The sequence below is a fragment of the Tenrec ecaudatus genome, chromosome 9, assembly GCF_050624435.1.
Source record: "Tenrec ecaudatus isolate mTenEca1 chromosome 9, mTenEca1.hap1, whole genome shotgun sequence".
Lineage (NCBI taxonomy): Eukaryota > Metazoa > Chordata > Mammalia > Afrosoricida > Tenrecidae > Tenrec > Tenrec ecaudatus.
Genome location: NC_134538.1, coordinates 44,792,491 through 44,806,405, shown reverse-complemented (window position 1 = coordinate 44,806,405; position 13,915 = coordinate 44,792,491). Strand labels below are relative to the sequence as shown.

The 13,915-nt window shown below is 51.9% G+C and overlaps 1 pseudogene; it reads left to right on the top strand.

The window, feature by feature from the left end:
- On the top strand, positions 1-10,652 carry LOC142456750 (arpin-like; annotated as a pseudogene).
- Positions 10,653-13,915: the final 3,263 nt, after the last annotated feature.

Here is a 13,915-nt window from a genome sequence, read left to right as displayed (position 1 = left end):
GGTCCCTAACCCGCGATGGGCGTCGCGCAGGAAGCCCGCTCCCAGCGCGCCGGACCGGCGGGAATGGAGCTCGGCTCCTTTAAATCCCGCCCGGGCGCGCCCGAGCGGAGCCGCGCCCTTCCCGGACCCGCAGCCCCGGCCCGGCGCGTCTCCGCCACTCTCCGCCCCGCGCCTCTGCTCCCGGGAGCCGGCTCGCGCCTCGGGCCTCCCGGCGCGGCCATGAGCCGCATCTACCAGGACGGCGCCCTCCGGAACAAGGCGGTGCGGAGCGCGCGGCTGCCCGCCGCCTGGGACCCTGGCGCCCACCAGGGGTAGGCCCCGCCGCCGCCTCTGGGAGCCACCCCAACTCCGCCACCCCAACTCCCCAGGCTGCGGGTGGCACGGAGGAAGGGAAGATTGGGGTGCCCACATTGCCCTCTCGGGCCCGCGCCCCGCAGCCCGAGCTGCACCCCCTGAGACAAAGATGCGCAGGGCCACAGGCTGGCTTGCCCGCGGGCTCGGACCTGTCCCGACCTCTGTCCCTCCTCCAGCGCGGGCCTTTGCACGGGTGCCCACCCCCTCTAGAAAGGACCGCGCCCTTGGGGTGCCGGTGGGAGTTGGCGAGTCCAGGGCAGAGTTGGGTGCAGGAGAGCCCGCCCCGGCGGATATCCAGATCCTAAAAGCAAAGGAGCCCTTCCAGTCAAACTGACACTCCACTCACACCCCTGCCTGGAGCCGATCCCGCGCACAGCGACCTGGGAGCACGGAGTAGAACCGCCCCGTGAGTCCCGACGCTGTCAGTCTTCAGGAAGCAGGCTGCCCAGCCTTTTCCTTTGGAACAGCCGGTGGGCCCCTGTTTTCTTTTAGCAGCCAAGTGCCTTAACCATTGTGCCACCAAGACTGCCTGAAACCCAAATGCTACCTCCTGTTTTGTATGTGGTGGTTGTGACAAAATAAGAGTTGTTTTCCAATCGTGATTTCCTCCCCCCACCCCACACACCTTGTCAGCCTCTCTCCCATTTCTGCATTCCCAAAGAGGGAGCCTCCGGTGCTGATTTTATGCAGAGTGGAACCAGAAAACCTCGGGTTCAGCTGATCTCACGGGCCACCCTGCCATCTCAGTCTGGTCAGGAAAATCCTAAGTCCCCGCATCCCCGTTTCTCCAGCTCCACCAACCACTTCCGTGTTAGGTTGTTGAGGAGCACTGCTGGCGTAGTATGCTGCTAACCCAAGGTCAGAGTTCAAAACCACCGACTGCTCAGGGGAAAGTTGAGGCTTTCCACTCCTGAAGACATTGACAGTCTGGGAAACCCACAGGGGGCAGTTCTGTCCTGTTCGAGAGGGTCACTAGGGGTCAAACTTGATGGCCCTGAGTCATTAGGTCGTCCCCTATGTGATGTGAATGACAACAGAAATATATGCACGGCTTTAAAGTCAATGAGAAGGGATGATCATAGATAGCCCTTTAGAAACACCCCCCCCCTGCCCAAAATTGTTTTTCGGTTAATAAAAAGGCAACATCCTTTATATGTAGTAAACGTTTTGATAGTTTACAAAAACCCTTCGTGCCCACGGTCTTTGTCACCTGAGGAGCAGTGGGGAGTGCTGAATGTGTTCTCTGCCTATTGTATGTAAGACTGAGTTCTGGGCTCTGCAGGGGGGCCCATTGCTTGGTCTCAACAGCACTGCCCTCTGGTAGTGCCCTCACTTGCACACCCACTCTGGGATAATAAAATCCACCCCTCCCACCGCCCCCCATCCCCCCACCCCCACAGGTCAGGATCTTGCTTCGCGGATCTTGGGCCATCACACTGGAAGGGGGCTATTTTCTGGCAGAGCTGACCCATCCCTTCTCTTCCTCTTGTCTCAGGGGCAACGGGGTCCTGCTGGAGGGAGAGCTGGTGGATGTGTCACGGCACAGCATCTTGGATACCCACGGCAGGAAGGTGCGCTGCTTCTGGGGTGGCAGCTCGGCGCTGGCTTTAGTCCTTCCAGAAGTCGCTCCCTGCTCCAGGCTCTGCCAGTGCCGAGGACTGGGGAGGGATGCAGCTTCTTCACTGAGTGGTGCACGGGGTGTTGGGAGATGTGTCCCAACACCAACACCAACCAAATGTGGCTGAAGATGGGAAGGGATCCATTCAGGCCATGCTGGGCAGTGTGTGGCCAGGAGGAAAGGCCCGGGTCGTAGCTCAGAAAACAGACCAGGCCCTGGACCCAGATAGTGTGATTGGGCTGAGATTGGGAGCCTGAAAGCAGGAAGGGGTGAGGTGGATGCTTCAGGACTCAGCTTGTGGATGCCCTGAGGAGGGCCTGCAGGGGTGACTTATGAAAGGAATGGGGCCAGGAGCCTTGCTGGGCATGGAGTAGAGGAGGGGAGGAAGGCAGGATGGGTGGCTGGCTCTTTGTTCTTAGAGTCTAGGGCCCAGATCCCTTCCCTCTGGCCTGGTACTTCCCACTGCCTCAAAGTAGCAGGCAAGGTCAGAGAGGGCAACCAACGACCTCACCCCTCCTGGGTACCAGCTCTGATCCTGGGCAGTTGTGCGCATGCCAGCCCTTGGGAGTGGGTTATCATAAATGTACCGCTACGTTTGTTGTTTGCAGCTCTATAGAAGCAGGGCGGCTCTTGGCACCGACTCATCTTTTTTCATTGCTGTTTGCGACTGGGCATCTAAGAATGTTGGGCGTTTACAAAGCAGGTCACCTGTGTGGACCTGGATCTCCACTGGGTGCACATTGGTGGCAGGGACTATGGGAGAGGGCTGCTGTTTTCTGGGCTTTTATTTCCACGCTTCATGTGACCTCTCCGTTGTTGACAGTTAGTGACTTCCCATCTCCTTGGAGCCCCTGCCACTGTTGCTCTCTCTCATGTCCAAGGTGACATCTTACACAGCCATCTCTTTGCTGTCGCTCGTTGCTGCGCCAAAGGATCCCTGCCTGTCTGCCAAATAGAATCCCAACCCAGAGCGCCAACTGAACGGCTGCCTCCAGCGGATGCTGCTTGTTCTGAGTGTCCGCGCCACCCCATGGCATGACCCGGATATGTTGACAAGGTGACTCGTTGATAGTAGCACCCTGTCAAGGTGGCCAATGGTGCTACCCAGAGCCTTTCTCTCTACCCCATGAGAACGCCCCCCCTCCCAGCCCCCCACTACTTTGATGCCAAGAAATGCTTTGCTTCGCCCTTCCTGGCCATGCCAATCTGGAGTCCTGAGCCAACCTTCTCAGGAGAGTCCATGTGCACGCCCATGCTGAGGCCGAACTTCTGCTAGGGCTGACTTGTGCCCAGGCAGGCAGGGTGCTCTCCTCAGCCCGCTCCAAACTTGCTTCCTCCAAGTTTCTTGGTGAAGCTAGAGCTAAAAAAGCAATGTCCAGTCAGGTCGAGCTCCTCCCTTGGCCATTCCTGACCTCCCTCATCCATATCCACTCACCTCGGCTAGATCCTCAGGAACGCCAGTCCGTCGTGATGGGCTCTCCGACCTACCCCTTCTGACTGCCCCTCGCTCCAAAGCTCATTCCTGCCCTGTTGCCAACTTGTTTCCTGAGAGACCCTCTGGGGTCTTTGCTGCTCCGAAGGATTCCTTCTTATTTACCAGATAAGCTCCCAATGCCAACTGGGGATCTGCCTCCAACTGATCACGCTTGCCTTCCTAGCCTCGGCTTCCCCAGGTCTTGGCCAAGTGGCTCAAGGCGCTCCACTGTAGGTGGGACTCTAGATTTCTGTGTACCTGTCTTGTGTTTAATATCTATTCTAGTCCCTTACCTCTGCACTTGCAGGTCTCTCTGCTCTCTGAGACTTCACCTTCCTCAGCTCTCCCAGGAAGTGGGCATCTCTTCATCAGTCTGCTGGCATCATGCGTTGGCCTTTTCTTGTTAGACTAGCCGGCAAATAGCAGCTAGGGTTCGCTTCCCGCTTAACACCGTGCTTGCTCCTCCCCAGGATCCCATTGAAGCCTTGCAGCATTCCTAAGGGTAGCCATCACTTCACCCCTGGCTCGCAGAGGATCCTGGAGCTTGGGAGGCTGGGAGTGATTTGTTCCAGGTCATGAATCTGTTGGAAGAGGCAGAGGGGCCACTGGGCCCAAGGTCTTTCTCAGTACCTTTCCCATGACACGTTGGCTGTATCCACTTCTGCTTTATGGTGTTCGGGGTGCTTCATGCTTTGTGCTTGGCTCATGGATTTTTGCATGTACTTTCTATCCTGGTCATGTGCAGGCCTTGTGCCCACCCTACTATGGACCTCTAAACCTCAACTCGCAGCCATCTAGTAGATTCTGACTCATACCAGGCCTGTAGGACAGAGTAAAACTGCCCCCTGTGAGTTTCAGAGAGTGTAACTGCTTCCAGGAGTAGAAAGCCTCCACTTTCTCCTATAGAGTGGCTGGTGATTTCGAACCGCTGACCTTGTGGTCAGCAGCCCAACATGCAACCCACTACACCACCAGGGCTCATTGTGTGCTCTACTGAACACATGAATGAATAAATGAATGAATATTTGAATGGGGGACATCAGCCCAGCTTGAATATTTTTTAGAGCTGAGGTGGGACTTGAGGGTTAAGGTGAGGTTGAGGAGGGCCACGCCCAGAGCCCAGGGGAGTTGTGTGTTGAGGTGAGCACAGTGATGGCAGCCTCCTCATTCTCTCTCTGCCGGACCACAGGAACGCTACTACGTGTTGTATGTCCAGCCCAGCAGCATCCACCGCCGCAAATTTGACCCCAAGGGAAATGAACTTGAACCCAACTTCAGCGCTACAAAGAAGGTGAACACGGGCTTCCTCATGTCATCATACAGTAGGTATCCTTCCACCCTTCTCCCTCAGGGCCCTCCCACAGGGCGTTCTTCCTTGGCCCCTGAACCTCTCAGCCCCTAGATAATATCTTCCCAGGATGGTTAGCCTTGAAGCTACCTTGGGACCAGGGTCCTGTCTAGCTTTCTATTTCCCTTCCATCTTCTCCTACAGGCTACAAGACCACCCATGACCTGGCTCTGGACTCTTAACTGGTTGTGTCCATCTGTTTAGGTCATGCTTCTTAGTGGTTTGATAAACACTAAGTAAACAGTCTCCATTTTGTGATCTGATGTGAGTGGTCAATCCATTGGAAGAGGCATTTATTCCCTTGTGGGAATGGCCTGCATCCAACAGCTGTAGATGTTTTGGCAAAGCCTACCCTTTCTTGATCCTGTATCTGATTTGTCATCCTCTGACCTCCTGGTCTGGGGACTTGAGCCAGCAGCCTTTCATCTGACTTGCCGATTTTGGGATTTGTTAGCTTCCATTTTGAATTATGGCATTGGCAAACATATTGACTATACCATGGACTTCCAGAAGAACAAATCAAATTGTCTTGAAAGAAGTAAAACCAGGATGCTCTGTAGAAGGGACGATGTCTAGACTTTTATCTTGTGTACTTTGGACATGTTATGAGGAGACAATAGCCCCAAGAGGAGAGTATCGTGCTTGGTAAAGTGGTGTCAGTGAAAAAGAAGACCCTCAGTGAGATGAATTAACACAGTGGCAGCAACAATGGGCTCAACCTTAGCAGCTATTGTGAGACTGGTCCAGGACGGGGCCGCGTTCCGTTCTATGGTACATAAGGTCACTGTGAGTCGGAGCCGGCTCGAGAACACCTAACAATAACAACAACCCCCAAAACCCTGCGAGCCAGCAGCCTGCTGCCTGACCTGCTGCTTTGGGGTTCTTCCGCCCTTGTAACCATGTAAGTCAGGAGAAGCTTCCAGTAAGAGGGGATCCGTAGAGCATCTGGAGACCACTAAAGTTTGTTCCTGCTTCAGCAGATCCTCCCTACCTCTCCCCAAAGCAGTAAGACTCAGGATCTGGAGAGATCCCGGCCTGGCCTCCATTGTTTCAGGAGGAAGGCAGAATTCTGTAGTGAGTTTGGAGACTGACTCGTTGTGTGATCTTAGAGCAGTAACTTAACTTCTCTGAGCACAGGTTTTCTCATCTGTAACATGGGAATCTTAAAGATGGAGTAACCCTCACTGAGATTTACTGGTCAGGAAGATACTGTGCTGACACATGCTTTACAGGCCTCATTTCGTTTACAGCTGCTGTCAGTCCTGTCAAACAGGCACATTTTCTCCCTCCTTTACAGGCGCAGGGCAATGAAGTAATTTTCTCTAAGCTCAGATTCATGAGTACCCACAGGCCTGCTGTGCAGTCTGTGAGGGGTGACTGAGGCAAGGCATCTAGAGCACTCAGTCACAAAAGACGCTCTGTGGGAGTAGCAGAGGGAGGAGGAGAGTCGGGCATAGGAGGAGGAATGGAAGGGGTAGCTGGCTAACTCCATGAACAACTGCCCCCTTTGCCATGAGACCAGAACTGGAGCGTGCACAGCGACCATTACCGAACAGCTGATTCCTCAAAGACACTACAGGAATCCTGATCTAAACAGGGATTATATGGATCAGAAGTTCAAATTCTCAGGGACTCCAGACTTTCTGGAGCCATGGAGGCTAGATGAACCCCTGAGCCCAGGGCCCTGAGATCATCTTGAAACCTGAAACCAAACATAGGTATCCCCGAAAGTTTTTTAGTGAAGACTGTTTTGAGCAGTCTGATCAGTCAAGATCAATCTAGATCAGTGGTTCTCAACCTTCCTACTGCCATGACCCTTTCATACAGTTCCTCATGTTGAGGTGACCTCCAGCCATGTTTTCATTGCTACTTCATAATTATGGAAAAATGTAATTTTGCTACTGTTATAATTGGGATACCCCTGTGAAAGGGTCATTCGACCCCCAGGGGGTCGCGACCCACAAGTTGAGAACTGCTGATCTATAGGGTATTAAATTGACAACAGCTACTCTTGTGGATTAGACAAGAAGCATGGGGGCGGGCAGTGAGTTTATGGTGATGCAGAAGGGACACTTGGGGAAAAGGAGGCCGGGCATGGCGCCACAACTTGAAGAATGTAATCAATGTCACTGAATTGCTGGTTGGGGTTCCAGTTCATACGAGCAATGACTGATGACTGGTGGCAGATAAGTTCTCGTAGTAATATCGTCTTAGTTTCGTGAGGTACCTTCAGCAAAAGGCATACTTCTATGTCAGGAAAAACCATTTTGAGGTCAGGGCTAATATAAGATTTTTAGCAAAACTTAGATGAACATCTTCTAAAATCACCGAAGCTTCGTAACATAGATAGGCTGTCCTACGTAAAACAATAGTTTTTAGAAGCACCAAGAATTTTGAGGAATGCTGGAAAAATTTACGAAATGAACCCCAAGAGGGAAGACAGTCAACCCGGTGAATGAAGAAACAGCGTCCGAAGAGCAGACACTGGTCGAAGACTATAGGATGACCATTGTTAAGGTAGCTCTTGGAGTTGAGCTCTCACTGGCTCGGCGTTTTCAGTGGTAAGTGATCAAGCTTTGGGTTGAACGGTTTCTAAAAGCACTGCATGAAGATGGGCTGGCTCGAAGGGCTGATCTTTCCAACAAAGCTGAAGCTCCTGAGGACGAGCCTTGCCGCTGCCAGTCCAGTCCCGAGCGAGCGGCGTGCGCCAATCGAAACGGTGGCTTCTGAGGGAGCTGCGGGGCCAGTGAAATGAAGGCAGAGAGATCAGCTGAGAAGTTCTAGTGCCGAAATTTTTGGATTCCAAAGAGGTCATATTGGTAGATTTTCTCAGACCTGGTGATTGCGGAACTTATTTTGAGGAGGATTTCAGAAAATTGAAAACCACAGTGGTGAGGAAAAGGCCAAGGAAGTTGGACCAAGGGGTAATTTTACCCATCAGCTGTGCAGCTGCTCCGTCTTTGAGGGTAGCAGAATGGCTTGTGAAAATCTCATTGGGGTGCCTTACCCCATCTACCCATGGCCCTACCCCTGGTCTGGCCCCTTCAGGCGTCCTTTTGTTTCCCAAACTCAAAAGGATATTTCAAAGAAGAATGATTTGAGACCCCAAGAAGGCCAAAGCTGCCATTTTGCCCTGGTGTAAATCAGAGAATGCAGAATGTCTGGGAGATGGAAGCGCCACCTTCCGAAGAGGGTGGACCTAAGTGTGGACGACATACTGAGAAAACGGTAGCTTCGCGATTTGATGTTTCTCTTGAAGAACATTTTCTATGACTTTCTAGCCATGCTTTTTGACTTACCCTCATATTCTCAGGAACAGAAATCAAAAGAAACGTAAAGGGGAAAAAAAGAAGAAAGAAAAGGTAAACATAAGCCCTTTGTAAGAACTTCAGGAGTCTTGGTGACATAGTGGATTATGCCTTGGGCTACTTAACCACAAGTCCAGCAGTTCAAACCCACCAGTCACTCCGAAGGAGAAAACTGAGGCTTTCTGCTCTTGTAAGATTCACAGCCCCAGGAAGCCACAGGAGCAGGTCTCCCCTGTCCTGCAGGGTAGCTTTGAGCCAAGCTTAATTCGATGGCAGTGAGTGTGTGTTTTTGTTTCTGTAAGTGAATCGATAATAACCCATCCAATGCTGTCTATCTGCAGAGGTAGAAGCCAAGGGGGACACGGACAGGCTCACCCCCGAGGCGCTGAAGGAGCTGGTCAATAAGCCAGAGCTGCTGGCACTGACGGCGAGCCTCACCCCAGACCAGACCGTGGCCTTCTGGATGCCCGAGGCACAGATGGAAGTGATGGAGCTCGAGCTAGGGGCCGGGTTACGGCTGAAAACGCGGGGAGATGGCCCCTTCCTGGGTTAGCAGTACAGCCTTCCTGCTGACATAACTTCTTGTGTGGGAGTTGAGGACTCCTGGTCCCCTTCCTGAGCCTTTCCTCGGAGCTCATGGCCACTGGCTAGTCCAGTCTCGGTGGGCCCCAAGTCACTTGATATTTATTTTAAAATTCCTGGACACATGCCTTTGGGGTCTTGGCCTGGATGCCCTGGATTCCAGAGTGTTGTCCAAGCCCATGGTTCTTGTGAGCAGCCTTATAGCCTAGTAATCTAGTGCAGTGGTTCTCAACCTGTGGGTCGTGACCCCTTTGGGGTTCAAATGACCCTTTCACAGGGGTTGTCCAATTTATAACAGTAGCAAAATGACAGATATGAAGTAGCAATGAAAATAATTTTCTGGTTAGGGGGGTCCCCACAACATGAACTGTACAAAAGGGTCGCGGCATTAGGAAGGCTGAGAACCACTCAGAGACTCCCTCACCACACCCTGGCCGAGACAGTACAGAGGACAAAGGCTGAATCGAGTCCCACAGGACCCCCCACCCCAGACGAAGCCCTCCCCTTCCCCGCAGTGTTTCCCACGCAAGGCAGAAGGCCATTCAGCTTCTCTTCTTCTTTCAGAGTCATTAGCCAAACTGGAGGCATGAACCGTGACCAGATGTAATTTTGCTGGGGATGGAAAGACAGGCACTTCCTGGACAGACAACATCATGGCCCAGAAGTCTTCAGAAGGGGCCACTGCGGAGGCCCGCGAGCAGGGAGACGGCGCAGAGGACGAGGAGTGGGTAGGTCCGGGAGACGGCTGTGGACCTGGCCTTGGAGTGCTCCTCTCTTCGGGTAGTGTTGTGGGACGAGGGGAGGACAGCAGCTCGTTTATCGGTCGTGATAAGCTCCTCATGGAATTCTGAGGGGTGAGCCCAAGCCTGACAGCCACGGTGAGGGGGACCTGGACGGGCAGTGTCCCCGTTCCGCTGCTTGTGGCGTTGCTGAGTCACAATGGACTCCAGGGCACCCTACATCCACGCACCAGAAACATTCCTACAAGGTTCCGGGGGCACACCCTCCGTCTCAGTATCTGGTGCTGCCCGAACAGAAGCCCCATCCGCGAATGGCTTCAAGAGCAGATGTGAATGTGCTCCCCTTTGGAGGCTCTGCATCCAAACCGGGCCTGGCAGGTAGACCCTTCTGTGAATCTCTTAGTGCGCAGCGTCCATTGACCGCTGTCCGTGTCCCTTGGCATGTCTTTGCATGAGTGCCGCTGTGGCTACTTTCGTAACTCAGAAGTGATTGGGTTTAGGATCCACCCTACGTTGGATTTTCTCATTAACATAAGAACAGGAAAGGCAGGTTGCAGCCCCAAAAATAGATGTCTCAGGGGAGACAGTTTGACCTGGAACCTTTCCGAGCTGGGTCTGTCTGCATGTATGCCCCAAAGATGTAAGGAAACCAGGAGGATTGGAAGAAAGGGGTACTGAGGAGAGCCTGCAAAGGCCAGTAAATCTCTCAAGCATTTCCACTGCAAGTGATTGCATTAGCCGGGCCGGGTCAGGCCAGGCCGTGGTGCAGGCGCATGAGTGATTGGCTTCTTGTTTGAAGTAGCTGGGAAGTGACTGGGTTGCTCCTCACTAGTTTTTCCCCCTGGGTCAGCCTCCTGGTTTAGCATCAGGCTGCAGGCTCTTCACAGTTGGGTTGTTTTCCTAAACTGTATTTCACTCAAAGATTTGAATCGCTATCAAAGGCCCCAATTTGAACAGTAAAAACAAAAATGTTTCCCAACAGGAAAATGAGCCATTTATCTAGGTGATAAAGATGCTTTTTATCTATCTATCTATCTATCTATCTATCTATTTATTTATTTGGGGGTGACAGAGAAAGCAAGGCCAGATAGAATTGAGAGTCTGGATTCTCTTTTGTCTTGGGACGGGGGATCTGGACTGCAAAATCACTGAGAGCTGCCGGCCTGGCTCCAGGGCGAGCCTAAGGAAGAGAAGCTGTTTACCCAAAGACTCACTAACATGCTTTTACTAAGAGCTCTCTCTTTGTGTCTCTGCCCCCTTGGGTTTCCCCAGGATACCTGAAGTTCATGGGGGACAGCAGGCCTCCAGGGCCCCACCAGAACCTGCTGTGGCGCTGTTGAGAGGTTCTTCCACCCACTTCCACTCTGGAGCTGAAGACAAAGAGCAATCCACCTAAATCAGCCTTACCTGATCCTTCCTACCCCCATCTTGGAACACCCTTTGGATAAGCTCCTCTCGTGGGGGTGGGGGCATACAGTGGCTCAGGGAAGGACCCTCCCTGGGTGAGAATCTAGTCTTCTTAGACCTTTTCCATCCTGGCCCATGATCTGGAACTTATTTTGAGAGACAGGTGGTAGACAAGTCTGGGGCAGTCTGAGATGAACTGGCTTGGTCTTGGTGCAGAGTTGGGGAGCATCCATTGGTCAGAATGGTGGGGGAAGTTTCCAGGGGGCACTTTTCTCTGTGCCTGCGATTCTTCCTGCTTTCTTTCCACACACCCACACCGTCCCAAGCCCCACACTCTGCATTGCAGCCTCTGCTCTCCTGCTCCCAGCCTCCTTGTCCCTGTCCCTGCTTCCTTCCACTGATCCTGTGCCCCCTCCGAGTTTCCTGTCTGCTGCTTCCTTCCTGGGCTGGTTCCTGGTGAATGCTGTTCTCTGCGAGGCCAACAGTGTGCATTCTCACTCCCCATCTCTCAGACTCACTCTGCCAGGCTGCGTTTTTGAAAACACTTCTGTTGTTGTTTTGTACCTTGGGAACTTTTTAATAAACAAGTAAATTTTCAGAAAAGAATTCTTCCAGCGTGCTGAGTTCTTGTCGCGTAAACAGTGTTCCAGCTGAGTAGCGTCCCGATTGGAAGGACTCCCATTTCTCGTTGTTCTTGAACTTTGCCTTGCTGGCTAGTGTACCCAAATGCAGATCCGAGGAGCGAGAGGGAGTTAAGTGTACATGTCCTAAGGAGGAGTAAGGACTGGGGGGCACGTAGATGGACCTTGCTTGACTTGAGGAAAGACAGGGGGTGGCGGTGAGCTCACAACGATGGTGAATTAAGATGACAAGGAGTCGGGGTTCCCTAGTGGGTTATGCTTTGGGCTGCTAACTCCAAGGTCAGTAGTTACAAAACTGCTCCTCAGGAGAAAGATGAAGGCTTTCTACTCCCGTACAGCGTTACAGCCTGGAAGCTCCACCCTGCCCCATAGGTCACTGTGCGTCGGACTGGGCTGGGTAATGGTGAGTGCTTGATGTGAGGATCCATAGTCTCGGACGTTGGAATCAAATTGATAGCAGTGGTTGGGTTGGACTTGGTTAATATATCAAGAAGGAGCCCTAGTGGCACTGCCGGCTGCTAACAGCAAAGTCAGTGGTTCAAACCCACCAGCCGCTCCAAGGGAGAACGATAAGACTGTCTGCTCCCATAGGGATTCAGTTTCGGAAGCTCAATGTGTCAAGGAGTCCCTGTGTGGCACAAACAGATCACACACTTGGCTGCTAACTGAAAGGTTGAACATTCAAGTCTACTGCAAGGCTACTTGGAAGACTGGCCTGGAAATTTACTTCTGAAGAATTAGTCATTGAAAACCTTATGGAACGTAGTCTGAATTGACACACCTGTGATTTCCTTGAATCAGCATCAATTAGATTCCACCTGGGCGACCATGCCAGATGCTTTCTGTGATAATAGCTCCAGCCGCCCTCTGTGAGTGCCCCCGTGTGCTGGCACTGTGCTGGGAACTGGCACGATCTTATTTGTAATTTCCACAGCAATTTCAGGAGTACCTATGATTATTAGCTCAATTTTTCTCATATGAAACTGAAGCTCAGCAGCTTCATAACCAATATGAAGGGCTTCAAAAAAGCTGGGGGGGAAATGGAATGGAAAGTGAATACACTTTTCCCACAAACTTTCTGAAGGCCCTGCATATGTAGGAGAGGACTTCAAACCCAGGCCATTTGGCGGCAATGCCAATATTAATGATCACACCTTTCGGCTTCTGTGTGTATATTACAGAGGAAGAACGAGGCTTCAGAGAGATTGAGCAGCCGAGCCAAAGTCACTCAGCTACTAAGCAACAGAGCCAGAACTCAAATCTAGAGTTGTGTGAATGTGGTGGTTACATAATCTGTCAACTTGCTAAGGGGTGGAGTTCAGCCTGTGTGATGGAGATAAATAGCTCACTGGAGGCAGGAGAAACTCACTCTCTGTATTCCTGATGACAAGACACATGGAGTTAGGCTAGAGCCCTGGAGCTGGAGGAGGCACGTGGAGACCCCTGCTAGTGCTGAGATGCTTCCACCGCCACTGGATCCATAAGACTTGCCACCCACTGGCCTATGAGTCCTGCATTAGGCATCATTGGTTGTGTTTTGTGAATCTGAAGAGGAATTTATAGATTGGTATTGGACATATGGGCTAATATTGGACTTATGGACTTGATTTGGACTGGGCTGGGATGTTTTCTTAATGTGCGATTGCTCTTTGATATAAAGCTCTCTCTTACACACAAATGAGTGTCTATGAATTTGTGTCTTTAGTCTACCTGGACTAACACAGTGAGGCAAGACTTCTGCTCCTTCCCTGTGCTCTCCTACTGAAGAGTGGAGGGCACAGAGTTCTATGAAACAGGGTTGTCATCCCAGACTGCAGGGGGCTTGCTCAGAACCTTGACAGCTAATCTTTCCCAGCTGGGCCCACCTCTGTTGTTATCAATAGGTGAATAATTAATATTGTATGTCCAGGGTTCACTGTCATAGTTCAAACATTTGTTTGTCCTCCAACCTATTTATGACTCGGCTCAACTTAATGGCCATGAGGCTTAGGATTCATACGTTAGCTGGCCGCCTGGAAGTCAAGAGATCAAAATGATGCGTTCTGCTGCGTAACTTTGCTCCCCCGAGACATCTTTAGAGTGTTGAAAAGCAAAGATGTTACTTCGAGGACTAAGGTGCGCCTGACCCAAGCCGTGGCATTTCTAAATGCTTCATGGGCATGTGAGAGTTGGACACTGAATAAGGAAGATCGAAAAATAATCTACATGTTTGAATTGTGCTGGAAAGGAATACCGAAGATACCGCAGTCTATCAAAAGGACAAACGTGTCTGTCTTGGAAGAAGTACGGCCAGAGTGCTCCTTAGAGGCGAGGATGGCGAAACTTTGCCGTGCATCCTTTGGACATGTTGTCAGAAGAGACAAGTCCCTGGAGACGGACACGATGCTTGGCGAAGTGGAGGGGCAGCGAAAGCGAGCAAGGCCTTCCAGGAGTCGGACTGACA